General features: G+C 45.5%; 1 pseudogene; it reads left to right on the top strand.

Annotated features, from left to right (window-relative positions):
* Window positions 1–10,422: 10,422 nt before the first annotated feature.
* On the top strand, window positions 10,423–11,473 carry LOC125434636 (annotated as a pseudogene).
* The last annotated feature ends 1,786 nt before the right edge of the window (window positions 11,474–13,259 follow it).

Raw genomic sequence — 13,259 nt, 5'->3', positions numbered from 1 at the left:
GTATAATATAGATATTTAAGTTTATTAAAAGCTAACTAAAATGAATGACCAAAAGAATAGTGAAGTATTTGGGTGCTGTGTGGTGGTTTTCGGGCTGTGGCCATGTTCTGTAGCATTCTCTCCTGGCGTTTTGCCTGCATCTGTGGCTGGCATCTTCAGAGGATCTGATGAAGATGCCAGCCACAGACCAGCTTAACATCAGAAAAATACTACTAATTCTGTTATTGAAAACTCTACAACACAAAATGATTCCAACCGTGAAAGCCTTGACAATGCATATGTTAAAGAGCGTTGAAACAAAAATGAGAGAAAGAAAATTTTTTAGAAGAAGAAAAAATAAGAAGATTATGGATAGTGTAATAAAGAGATAGAGAAAGAAAATTTTTAGAAGAAGAAAAAATAGAAAGAATTATGGATAGTATGACAAAGAGAAAGAGAAAAAAATTTTAGAAGAAGAAAAAATAGAAAGAATTATGGATAGTATGACAAAGAGAAAGAGAAAGAAAATTTTTAGAAGAAGAAAAAATAGAAAGAATTATGGATAGTATGACAAAGATAAAGATTGAAAAATATGTGGAATTGGAAAGAAAGGTGTTACTTAAATGGTATAGAACCCCAATACAACTAGCCTATATGATCAAAGGACTAAGCCCAAAATGTTGGCACTGTGGAGAAAAATGAGCATATTATACTCATATGTGGATAGAATGTAAAGTGGTAAAAAAGTTTTGGGAGAATGTATTGTCGAAGGCTTTCACAGCCGGAATCACTTGGGTGCTGTGTGGTTTCCGGGCTGTCTGGCCGTGTTCTAGCAGCATTCTCTCCTGACGTTTCGCCTGCGTCTGTGGCTGGCATCTTCAGAGGATCATTTTGGGAGAATATTTTGAAATATGTAGCACAGTTAGTAAAAGTAAAAATTGATGTAAACAATGATTTATTAATTGTGGGGATAATAGATGATATAAGAGTGAATAGAAATTTGGAACCAATGTATAAAATAATGATTAGAGCAGCACACGCAGTGTTGGCGTTGGGCTGGAAAGATAACAAGAAATGGACAGTCTCAAAATGGTTGGAATATATTTGGGAACAAATACAGTTAGAGATTTTTGAGAGACTGGCAAAAAATACACTATGGCATGCCCTCGTCATGCCCCGCCCAGCCCCATTGGCGCTACGCCACTGTTTGAATCCTACCACCATGGGAACCTGTTAACTAAAAGTTTTGGATCCCACCACTGGCTAGAAAGAATGATGCACCCTCTGCAGCCCTCCTTATGCGGGGTTCTGTTCGCAGGTCTGGATGCTTTTGAGCAGCTGAGATGGCAACAGGAATTCAGAAGCTCAGGACACAACACACTCCCTTTTGTTAGGACCCACCCACCCAACGACACAAAACAGGAATTCTGGGGATGACACGGGACTGTCAAGGCTTTCTGGCAGCTGGTGGGGGATGGGGGGATAGGTTGCCAGCTCCACATTGAGAACCTCCTAGAAATGTTGAGATGGACCTTGGAGAGGGCAGGGACTTCAAGGGGACACCATGCCATTGAGTCCACCTCTCCAAGCACCCATTTTCTCTGGGGAAGCTGGTCTCTGAATTCTGGAGCTGAGCCATAATTCCAGGGGACCCCCAGGCCTCCCTTAGAGGTTGGTATCCCTAGGGAGAAAGCTTAGAACATGGCCACCATGCCAGCCCCCTGAATACTGACATGTTCTGGACACCCTTTGGATATAAATTATACTTATGTGATGTCATGAGAGACAGTCTGTCCCAATTCCCTGAGCTTCTAGCTCGTGCTCTTCACTCCCTGAGGGCTTCCAATCCAAGAGCATCCCCAAGGCCCTCAGCACACGAACAGGATTGGGCCCTCTGGGCATCATTAGCTTTGTATACCTCTGGCTGCTCCAGGGCATCACAGACTTCATGCTGGAGGAGGAAAGAGGCTTCCAAGACCTAGCGAAGATTTTATGTGTGGGGCTACCCAGTGGTGGGATTCAGATAATTTAACAACCGGTTGTTTACAAGCACCATTTTAACAACCAGCTCTGCCGAAGTGGGGCGAACCGGCTGGATCCCATCAGTGGGGCTACCATGCCCAAACCGCCTGAAAAGCAGTTCTCATCTGGCAGATAGGATGGACATTAATGGAAGGACTTGAGGGAGAGAAGGAGGGACCCAGCCTTGACCTGTCATTCCACGTGCAGAGGTGAGCAGCTTTTGGGGGGCAGTGCATTTCCAGGTACTAAACAAGCCCTTTTTAACCTGCATAAGAACATAAGAACATAAGAACAAGCTAGCTGGATCAGACCAGAGTCCATCTATTATTATTATTATTATTATTATTATTATTATTATTATTATTATTATTATTATTATTATTATTATTATTATTATTATTATTATCCCCCCCCCAAGATAGATAGATAGATAGATAGATAGATAGATAGATAGATAGATAGATAGATAGATATAGATAGATGAGATAGATAGATAGATAGATAGATAGATAGATAGATGAAATAAAGATAATATTTCAATAAATTAATAGTAACACACAGTTATTATTGCTTATAAGGCCCTTGTGCTTTCCAAAGTAAAATTAAGCAGAACATCCCACCAAGGAATCCTGTTCCTAGGACATCTCCATAGAAACATCAGCAGTGGGAGAGGGTGAGAGAAAGGAGGGACAGGGGGAGAAAGACGCATAAGAAATGAACACATCAGGGGATCCTGCTGAGAGGTTCATTTGCCAAGAAGAGAAAGAGGGAGGGAGAGAAGACTCCTTTGGAGCCCAAGGAACAGTTTTTTAAGCAGTTACTTAATTCTAGCAGCCATTAAAAATAATCTCAAGGGCAACAGAGGTCCTCTTTGCAGCAGGTGGCCTCACTCCAGAGAAACTACAGAATCCACTATTACTGCAAGACAGTTCAAGGTGACCTGAGATCCATGAGGAGTCATAAGAATATACTCCCCCAAAGATTGGCAGAGCCACAAACAAGAAGTTCCCCAAATCCAAAGTCAAATCTATAGGTTTGTAAAATTGTCCCCCAACAATAGCCACCTGTCCCACTTGATAAAGGTGCCCGGTTTTGGCTAACTAAAGATCTTACGACTTCAAAGGCCATGCAAAGTTACCTTTACTTTAATGTCCTAAAATATTTGGGTGCTGTGTGGTTTCCGGGCACTAATATAGCCGTGTTCTGGCATTTCTCTCTCCGACATTTAGCCTGCATCTGTGGCTGGCATCTTCAAGAGGGATCTGATGTTGGGAGAGAGAAACAGAATTGGAGTATATATCTGTTGGACCACAGCCATACAGCCCAGGAAACCACACAGCACCCAAGTGATTCCGGCCGTGAAAGCCTTCGACAATACATTGTCCTAAAATATGTTAAAACAACATGGGTTCATTCTTGCTACATTTTCTTATAACCAAACCTGTTTAAAAATATTGATTACAAGTTTACCATATAAATTAAGATCTGTTGGCCCCAACCCAGGACATCCCTATCTTTGAACTACATGTTCACTTCTCTGAAGTTCTTCCCATTCTCAACTACTTCTGAACATGGGACTCCAACACATTTAATGGGTATCACTGATATGGGTTAGCTTGTTTCCAGTCTACAATGAGCCACATTAACTTTGGCGTTCCTTTGTTTCTCAGCCCTCCCCAAGGTTACTCTGGGTCTCTACGCTCCCTATTGGGCCTGTTTAGCTGAGGGACTGGGCCACTTCTGACCTGCAGAAACGTCCTCCATGAGCTCTTTGTGGGGGGGCAGCCAGCAGTTCCCCCTGAGCCCATACTGAGAAGGGTGTCTCATAAACTGGAAGAAAACAAACTCCGGCCATATCTGAGTCAGAGGAGTCTTACAGTGTAATCCTAAACAGCATTATCTCCTTGTAAGGGTGCAACTCAGTTTAGACGTTTGCTCTAAGGCTCTAAGGCTAGTGATTTGTGCTGTTTTATAGTGTCACTGGCCGTGTATACAGAGTGGAGCTTAAAAGGAGTGCTTGGAAAAACAGAGGAGAAGTCCAGTCTGGGGTCCATGTATAAAGTCTGAGATGACAATAAGACTCTGTGTGGGGAGATCTCAGGCCGGACAATTAAAAGGTCCAGTATGGGGTGGGGGACAGGGAGGAAGTTCCGGTCTCTTGGTGGATATCCTCAGGTGTAGTTAAGAACATAAGAACATAAGAACAAGCCAGCTGGATCAGACCAGAGTCCATCTAGTCCAGCTCTCTGCTACTCGCAGTGGCCCACCAGGTGCCTTTGGGAGCTCACATGAAGGAGGTGAAAGCAATGGCCTTCTGCTGCTGCTGCTGCTCCCAAGCACCTGGACTGTTAAGGCATTTGCAATCTCAGATCAAGGAGGATCAAGATGGGTAGCCATACATCGACTTCTCCTCCATAAATCTGTCCAAGCCCCTTTTAAAGCTCTCCAGGTGAGTGGCCATCACAACCTCCTGTGGCAGCATATTCCAAACACCAATCACACGTTGCGTGAAGAAGTGTTTCCTTTTATTAGTCCTAATTCTTCCCCCCAGCATTTTCAATGGATGCCCCCTGGTTCTAGTATTGTGAGAGAGTTGGTGCTTAGAGCCCACTGGGAAAGGCAATGTTATGTAGGATCTGGAATACTTGCATTCACATGCTCAGACAGGAAGTCTTGTGGATGCTTTAGGGCCAGTCTTTGCCTCTCAGCCTGACATTTTATCTCAGCATAGTGTGAAAGCCAGGATGGTGTAGTGTTAGGAGCAGTGAACTTAACCTGAAGAATCAGGTTTTATTCCCCACTCAACCACATGAATGGCAGACTTTTATCCAATGAACCAGGTTTTTCCCCCTGCTTCTCCACATGAATTTGCTGGGTGACCTTGGGCCAGGCCCACTTCGCTCAGCCCCACCTGCCTCGCAAGCATTGGTAGGATTCAGCCAGTTCGCACCTCTTCGGCAGAACCGGTTGTTAAAATGGTGCTTGTAAACAACCAGTTGTTCAATTATTTACATCCCACCACCGGAACCGGTTGTTAAATTATTGGAGCCCCATCACTGCTCCCAAGGTGTCTGTTGTAGGGAGAGGGGAACGGAAAGGAATTTGTTAACCGACTCCTTACAGGAGAAAAAGGCAGCGTACGACTCCAAGCTCTTCTAGTCTTCTTCTTCAAAAGAGCTCAGAGTTACAGTGTAATCCTAAGCAGAGTTACCTCCTTGTAAGGGTGCAACTCAGTTCAGGGGTTTGCTCTAAGACTCTAAGGCTAGTGATCCGTGCTGTTTTATAGTGACGCTGGTCATGTGAAGATCTTGGGAAGACAGAGGAGAAATCCAGTCTGGGGTCCATGTATAAAGTCTGAGATGACAATAAGGCCTTTGAGTGGAGATCTTGGACAGACAATTAAGGGTCAGCGTGGGGGGCAGGGAGGACGTTCGGGTCTCTTGGTGGATATCCTCAGGTTTAGGTGGTGCTTAGAGCCCACTGGGAAAGGCCATGTTATGTAGGATGTGGGATACTTGCATTCACATGCTCAGACAGCAAGTCTTGTGGATGATTTAGGGCCAGTCTTTGCCTCTCAGCCTGACATTTTATCTCAGCATAGTGCAGGGGCATAATGAGGCAGCCCTGGGCAGAGCTGTAGCCATGGAGCAGAAACCACAGGTTGGATGCTCCCCCCCCCCATGGGTGACCACTCCACCGCTGACCAAATTTATTTTTGCACCAGGACATTGAATTGCCTGCAGGGAGTGCATCTTTAGACATATCAGCACCATAATTTCAGCATATCAGGGAGACTGTCCTTATGCTGCTCCCCAAGTTTGGTGAGGTTTGGTTCAAGGAGTCCAAAGTTATGGACTCCCAAAGGGGGTGCCCCATCCCCCATTGTTTCCAATGGGAGCTAATAGGAGATGGGGGCTACAGTTTTGAGGGTCCATAACTTTGGCCCCCCTGAACCAAACTGCATGAAGCAGGGGTGCCATCATCTCCAGATGATACCCTGAAATTTTGGTGCCGATACATCAAAAAATGCGCCCCCTGCAGGAACATCCTAGAAATTTTGCCCAAGAATCTTTGTTCTGCCTTGAGTTTTCTGCATTGCTGTCAGTGGGGGTTGCAGGCTGTGGGGGGCACATTTCTGAAGGCACAGTCTCAAAGCTTTCAGGGTCTCATCAGGAGACTGCCCTAATGATACCCCCCAAGTTTGGTGCAGTTTGGTTCAGGGGGGCCAAAGTTATGGACCCTCAAAACTGTAGCCCCCATCTCTCTTTGGAACTATCAGGATCTGTGGGGAGAAATCAGAAAAGAAGACATCCATTGGTAACAAATCCAATAGGTCCCCTCCATTGTGAGCCATATGCTGCTCTGTGTTTGGAAGCTGGTCAGCATCTTCTAGACACCAGGGCCTGGTTAGTGACCTTCAAGATCTGGGTACATTTATGCTTCAAAATCGGCATGAAGCGACTCCTAGCAACCTGCAACGAATACTGTACAACCAATGGCCTGACACTCAACTCTCAAAAATCGAAGGCTGTAGTGTTTTCAAAATCCTGGAAGCCATCTCGTTGGGTGCTAGGAAGACACGAATGGGAACAGGTCAAATGCTTTAAATATTTAGGAGTGCCCCTCCATTATAGAGGGGGTTGGGCCAGCCACAGAGACCATGCTGTTACAAACTCCATGGTCAGTGTATCAGCAATCCTACGTTTTTTCTATAACACGGGCCATCAATTTGTGCCTGCAGCATTAAAAGTCTTTAACACCAAGGTGGCCCAGCAACTATTATATGGAGTCCCACTTTGGATAGGCTCCTGGTCCAACACAGCTGAGCGAGTACAATCTCGCTTCTTATTTAAACTTTTGGGCATGCCTCGCTGCGTGCCCATGCCACCCTGTGCCTCGAGAGCGGGGCAGCATCTCTTAGAGACAAGAGCATGGCTTGCCACGCTCAAATATTGGCTAGCATCTGTGTTTCAACCCGTGAGGCAGCCTCCTTGTCCTCAAAGCCCTCAAGACTTCTTGTCACTTTCGGAATGGTGGGGCGTTATAGAAGCAAAAATCAACAAGTGGAGGCTACTCTTTGGATTATCTGGCCATCCTACCTTCTAAAAGAGACTTTCCAGCTTCTGAGGAGAAGGTTGTTTTGACCAGGAACGTCAGACCCTACTCGAAAAGGCTTCCCGGGACTTGCTCTCCTTTAGCTCTAGGCATCACCTACACTGAAGTAATAAAGGGGGGGCTCGATACCTGCACCAGATAACCGTGCCCAGGCTCCGTAGAGCAATGATGCTGGCCCATTGCAATGCCCTTCCATCAGCCGTATCGACAGGGAGATACATTAAAACCCCTTACCACCTAAGGCTATGCATATGCAATGGGGACTGTGTAGACTCTATAGATCATATTCTACTTTATTGTCCACTTTACACAGGACCTAGAGTCAAACACCTGTCACCTCTGCTACTCAAAAAAGAGTATGCATCTGACTTGCAAAAGATCACCTTTCTGTTGGACAGCTCCAGTAGTGATGTAAATGATGCTGATCCATGGAAATTTTTGGACCTGTATATAAAACAACGCTTTAGGAGCAAATCCTGAACATCAGCCTTCTCTACCTGTCCATTTATTTTAGCTTCCCTCTATTGGGTTAAGTGGATCTATGTATATAATGTTGTAATGCCATTAAAGGTTCTTTGTTTGTTTGTTTGATCTGGGTACTTTTATGCTTCAACCTGGAGGTCTTGAGTTTAATGTATGAAGGTCTGCCCACCCTCCAAAGATCTGAGTCGTGGGCGTGCACAGAGGCTAAAGTGCTTACTCCAGGGTGACCATGAATGAATCTTATTTGTAACTGTGCAAGCCCCGTTACAAACAAGAGGAGAACCACCTCAGGAGGCAGTCATGAAAATGTCGCTGGTCAAGAAGGGCACAGAGCAGCTGTCTCAAAGGCAACAGGCAAACCCAGGGAAGGGAAGTTGGAGAAGAGACCTTGTATCTTTGGTGATCCTCAGGGCTGTTGGAAATGTCAATTTCCATGGAGAGAAACCAGAAAAAAAAAGCCATGTATTGGTAAAAAAAATCCAATGGGTCTTCCCCATTGTGAGCCATATGCTGCTCTGTGTTTGGAAGCTGGTCAGCATCTTCTAGACACCAGGGCCTGAGTTGAAGTGACCTTCCAAGAGATCTGGGTACTTTTATGGCTTCAACCCTGGAGGTCTTGAGTTTACACAGTAATATGAAGGTCTGTCCACCCTCCAAAGATGCAGGTGGAGTAGGTGCACAGAGGCTAAAATGTTTACTCTAGGCTGGTCACTTGAGGCTTTGGCAATGTAACCAGCCAATGAAATCCTCCAGAGCTTGAAAAGGAGGCTGATGGACCAAGAGCAGGAGAATCTAACCAGAGAAGCCAGCAAGTTCTGTTCCCCACTCTTCTTTGGAATCCCACCCCAAGGCAGCTTATTGTGGCAAAGTACTTGAATCCAACTAACAGAGCCCAATCAGTGCCGAGCCTTCACTTGTGTGAGATGTAATGTACTACCCTGTTTCCCCGAATATAAGACATCCCCTGAAAATAAGACATAGTAAAGGTTTTGCTGAAGTGCGAAATACAGCAACACAAGCCTTTATTGGCATATAAAACAGGACAAAATTTTAAAACAAAACAAGGTTAAGAAATACAGTTAAAATTACTAATTTCCAGTAGAAAATTTGCAACAGTTTCACAAAAGAGCACATCAAGGGCTGTTCAGGAGGGTGGGTATCTTATAACACTCATGCCACCAAGGGAACATTGTGAGAAAATGGAATTCCTTCTTATTTCATGCATTATCTTATTGTATTTAGGGCATAGAAACAGAGAATGGTCAAGTGTTTCAACCATTAGTCCTATCCACATGAACAAACTCTTTTAGAACATTCCATATTCTTAAATCTTCCCTCCAGCAGAGCTGATGGCAGCACATGACATCTTGCAGTAGCCAAGGCTCTCCTCTGGGTGGGATTAATCAGCAGACGAAGATATGCTGCCATAATTCCACGCTTGCATGGGATTAATAATGTAGTTGGAGAACAGGTTGTTGTCTTGGCAGCCACGAGGTCAAATTATGAAAATCAAGAGATCCAAGGAGCCTATTCTTAACTAGTCTGAAGGCTTCCACCTTTGTGAGGAGTGATTCCAAGGGGGAAACCAATAGCTTCAACCTTTCTAAAGATCAAAGTATACCATTCTGAAATAAAGTGATCTGATAACAGAGAGGGACTGTAGCTATTGGGACCCACTAGAAAATGTATATGCAGCCAATATTTTATGGCCCTTATCCATACCAGGGTTTCTAGAGATGTTTTGGCCCATCTCAATGCACTGCTTGCCAGCATCAAGGCACACACATCTAGGGAGCCCCCATTGTTGGTTTCCAAAGGAATTTGGAATGTAATAAATTAAATGATTTATTTATTGCCGAAAGAATCCAAATGGGGGAACCGTTACAGTAACAAAGAGCCAATCCCTGGCCTCAAAAACCTTCAAAGCCCTTGGAATGTTTTGATTGCTTTTACTGTAAAAAAAAGCTGATATATTATTGCTGTCATGTTGGTATGTGCCGAGATTAGATTTACTGCTGAGTAGCTGTAGGGACCATGACAAATTATACCTACAGTAAATGCCAAGGTATCGGAAATATTTGACCTGCTCAACTGTGGCCCTTAATTTGCCAGGACGTGGGCTGGCAACTCTTAGCAAAAATGAAGTCACGAAATATAAGGCATCCCCTGAAGAGTAAAGACATAGCAAAGTTTTTGTTTGGAAGCCTACCCGACAAACCAGAACACTGAAAAATAAGACATCCCCTGAAAATAAGACATAAGCATCTTAGGGGAGCAAAAATTAATATAAGACACTGTTTTATATTCAGGAAAACACGGTACCATCAGCTTATTTGCAAGGCAGAAAGTTGGAAATTCCTCACCATGACTGAATTTGCACATGCACCAAGAACTGTGTAGAATTGCTTGAGCATGTAATTATGAGATTTTTTTTGTTGCTCCGATAAACTTTTTTTTTTTTTTTTCAGAACTGCTTTCAAAAAATTTTGTTTGGTTTTTTTTCAGCCCTCCATTTTGACAAAATGAGCCCAAAATTTTGCAACCAGTTCTGGCAAAGAGACAAAGTTTAATGACCAACAAAAAAAATCTTATATTTGTTGAGCAATGATGTTGATAATCTAACCAAGACCGCAGCCAAATTTCTATGTCTCGCTATTGACATGCATCTACAAATGCAGAGTAAGACTTCTATAGTACTTTGGCCGATTCTTAAGCTCTATTATGTTATATATGGACATATTATTTTTCTCTTTTACGCTGACACGCCAATAAAGGTTGACAGTATCCATGTGGGGCTCAATTTCATGAACCCACTTCTTCTACATGACTTCAGAGAGAGACAGTCCCCCGAGGGGGATCCAAAGTGTCCTTACGAAGCAAAATGTCTCCTCTCTGTCAATTATTTTTTCCTCATTCTCGAAGGGAACCAGGAATCAGACGCAAGTGGTGGAATTTGTCTTCCTGGGTTTCTCTGGAATTTCATACAGCCACACCTACCTCTCCCTGGTATTTCTAGCCATCTACTTGGTCACTGTACTGGGGAACCTCATGATATTTACTATGATTCAGCTGGATTCCAGACTCCACACCCCCATGTATTATTTCCTCAGCCACCTCTCCTGCTTAGATATCTGCCTCTCCTCGGTCACAGTTCCTAAGATCCTGGTGAACTTTTTGCACCAGCGACAGACCATCTCCTACAACCAGTGCATGGCCCAGATGTTCTTCCTGATGTCTTTCACCGGGACAGAGGCTTCACTGTTGGCCACCATGGCCTACGACCGCTATGCCGCCATCTGCAAACCTTTGCATTACTCCCACCTCATGAACACCAACGTGTGCACCATACTGGCCTTTGCTACTTGGATCTGGGGCTTCCTAGACTCCGCTCTGCACACAGCTCTCAGCTCCAGGTTGGACTTCTGTGGAGTCAACCAGATTCATCACATCTTCTGCGATCTCCCTCCACTGATGAAAATTGCTTGTACATGATGGAGCAATGAACTGGCAATCCGCTTATGAAAGCCTTTTTGTGGGTGGGGGGCCCTTTGTGTTCATTGTTTTCTCATATGCCTTCATCCTGTCCTCCATCTTGAAGATCCGTTCCACCTCTGGGAAGCGCAAAGCTTTCTCCACCTGTGCTTCACATATCATTGTTGTCTTCATTTACTATGGAAATGCCTTACTGAATTATAACAGTCCAAGTGCTGGCTACTCTTTGGCGACCGGCACTTTGGTCTCCACCATGTACTGCATCATCACCCCAATGCTGAACCCCCTCATCTACAGCCTCCGCAACAAAGAGGTGAAGGGAGCCCTGAAGAAGGTAGTGGAAAGCTGGAGGAAGTCTAAGCATCACCACTCTATAAGCTAGGGCAGGTGGCCGATGTTTCACGTTCTGCTTGAGAGCAACTCGGCTTCAGAACTGTGTGAACTCTGGTGGTAATTGAAGAAGAAGAAGAAGAGTTTGGATTTATATCCCCCCTTTCTCTCCTGCAGGAGACTCAAAGGGGCTTCCAATCTCCTTGCCCTTCCCCCTCACAACAAACACCCTGTGAGGTGGGTGGGGCTGAGAGAGCTCCGAGGAGCTGTGACTAGCCCAAGGTCCCCCAGCTGGCGTGTGTGGGAGTGCACAGGCTAATCTGAATTCCCCAGAGAAGCCTCCACAGCTCAGGTGGCAGAGCTGGGAATCAAACACGGTTCCTCCAGATTAGATACATGAGCTCTTAACCTCCTACGCCACTGCTGCTCCTAATATTGGATTAATATTTTGCTATAGTTGAACTGAAAGCCAGCATGGCGTAGTGGTTAAAAGCAGGTGGATTCTAATCTTGAGATCTAGGTTTGATTCCTCCCTCCTCCATTTGGTGAACCAAATGTCTTTCTGGTCTCCTACATTCCTGATTGGTGACCTTGGGCTACTCACAGTTCTTCAGAACTCTCTGAGCTCCACCTACTTTGGGCCTTTCTGCACGGGCACTGAGGGGGGGTGCGTTGGCATAGTTTATGCTGGTGCACCCCTGCAAGACCGTTCGCATGGACGGTCCCGCTGGAAGTGGCGCCGCCTTCACACAGGCTGCGCCGCTTCCAAACTCTGCTTACTTCCCGTCGCCTTCTGTCGCGTTGGCCAGGCCAGGGGACCGCAGCCCCCCCCTGGCCAGAGCAACAACCCTGGAGGAAGGGGCGGGGGGGCATGTCTCCCTGGCTTGCACTGGCGTGACAGAAGGTGACTGGGAGGGAGTGGCTTGGCGTTTGGGAGAACTGAGGAGCAGAAACGCCGGCTTCCACCCGATTGCGTTTGCATGGCGCGAATGGAAACTCCAGCATTTGCAAAAAACCTCGCTCCCCAAACGAGGTTCGAAAACACCGTTTTGGCAGGAACCGAGCGCCACTACAGCAATGGTTGTGCGAATGGTCCCCACCAAAATGGTGTTTTACCGGCCCACCGCTGCCGCTTTTGGCCTGTGCGGAAAGGGCCCAAATGTCTGTTGTGGGGAGAGGAAGGGAAAGGAGCTTGTAGGCCACCTTGTGCCTCCTTACAGGAGAGAAAGATGGGGTATAACTCCAAACTCTTCTTCTTGTTCTTCTTTAGTGGGAGACACTGAAAGGGTCAGGGAGACAGAGAATCTATAGTTGAACTGAAACAAAAGCAGCAAAGTGCTGAAACTGAGTGACAAGCCAAAGTCAAGAATTAAGAAAGTAAGAACATAAGAACTAGCCTGCTGGATCAGACCAGAGTCCATCTAGTCCAGCACTCTGCTACCTCAAGCAGTGGCCCACCAGGTGCCTTGGGAGCTTCACGATGCAGGAGGTGAAAGCAATGGCCTTCTGCTGCTGCTGCTGCTCCTGAGCACCTGGTCTGCTAAGGCATTTGCAACCTCAGATCAAGGAGGATCAAGATGGGTAGCCATAGACCGACTTCTCCTCCATCAATCTGTCCAAGCTCCATCAATCTGTCCAAGGCCATCACCACCTCCTGTGGCAGCTTATTCCAAACACCAATCACACGTTGCGTGAAGAAGTGTTTCCTTTTATTAGTCCTAATTCTTCCCCCCAGCATTTTCAATGGATGCCCCCTGGTTCTAGTATTGTGAGAAAGGCAAAGGAATAGAAAAGTATAACCGTAAGGAAGGGCACGCAACACACACTGTTCGATTTAT

The sequence above is a fragment of the Sphaerodactylus townsendi genome, linkage group LG06 (assembly GCF_021028975.2).
Source record: "Sphaerodactylus townsendi isolate TG3544 linkage group LG06, MPM_Stown_v2.3, whole genome shotgun sequence".
NCBI classification, from domain to species: domain Eukaryota; kingdom Metazoa; phylum Chordata; class Lepidosauria; order Squamata; family Sphaerodactylidae; genus Sphaerodactylus; species Sphaerodactylus townsendi.
Note: the sequence above shows the minus strand (reverse complement) of the source record. Positions and strands in the feature narration are given on the sequence as shown.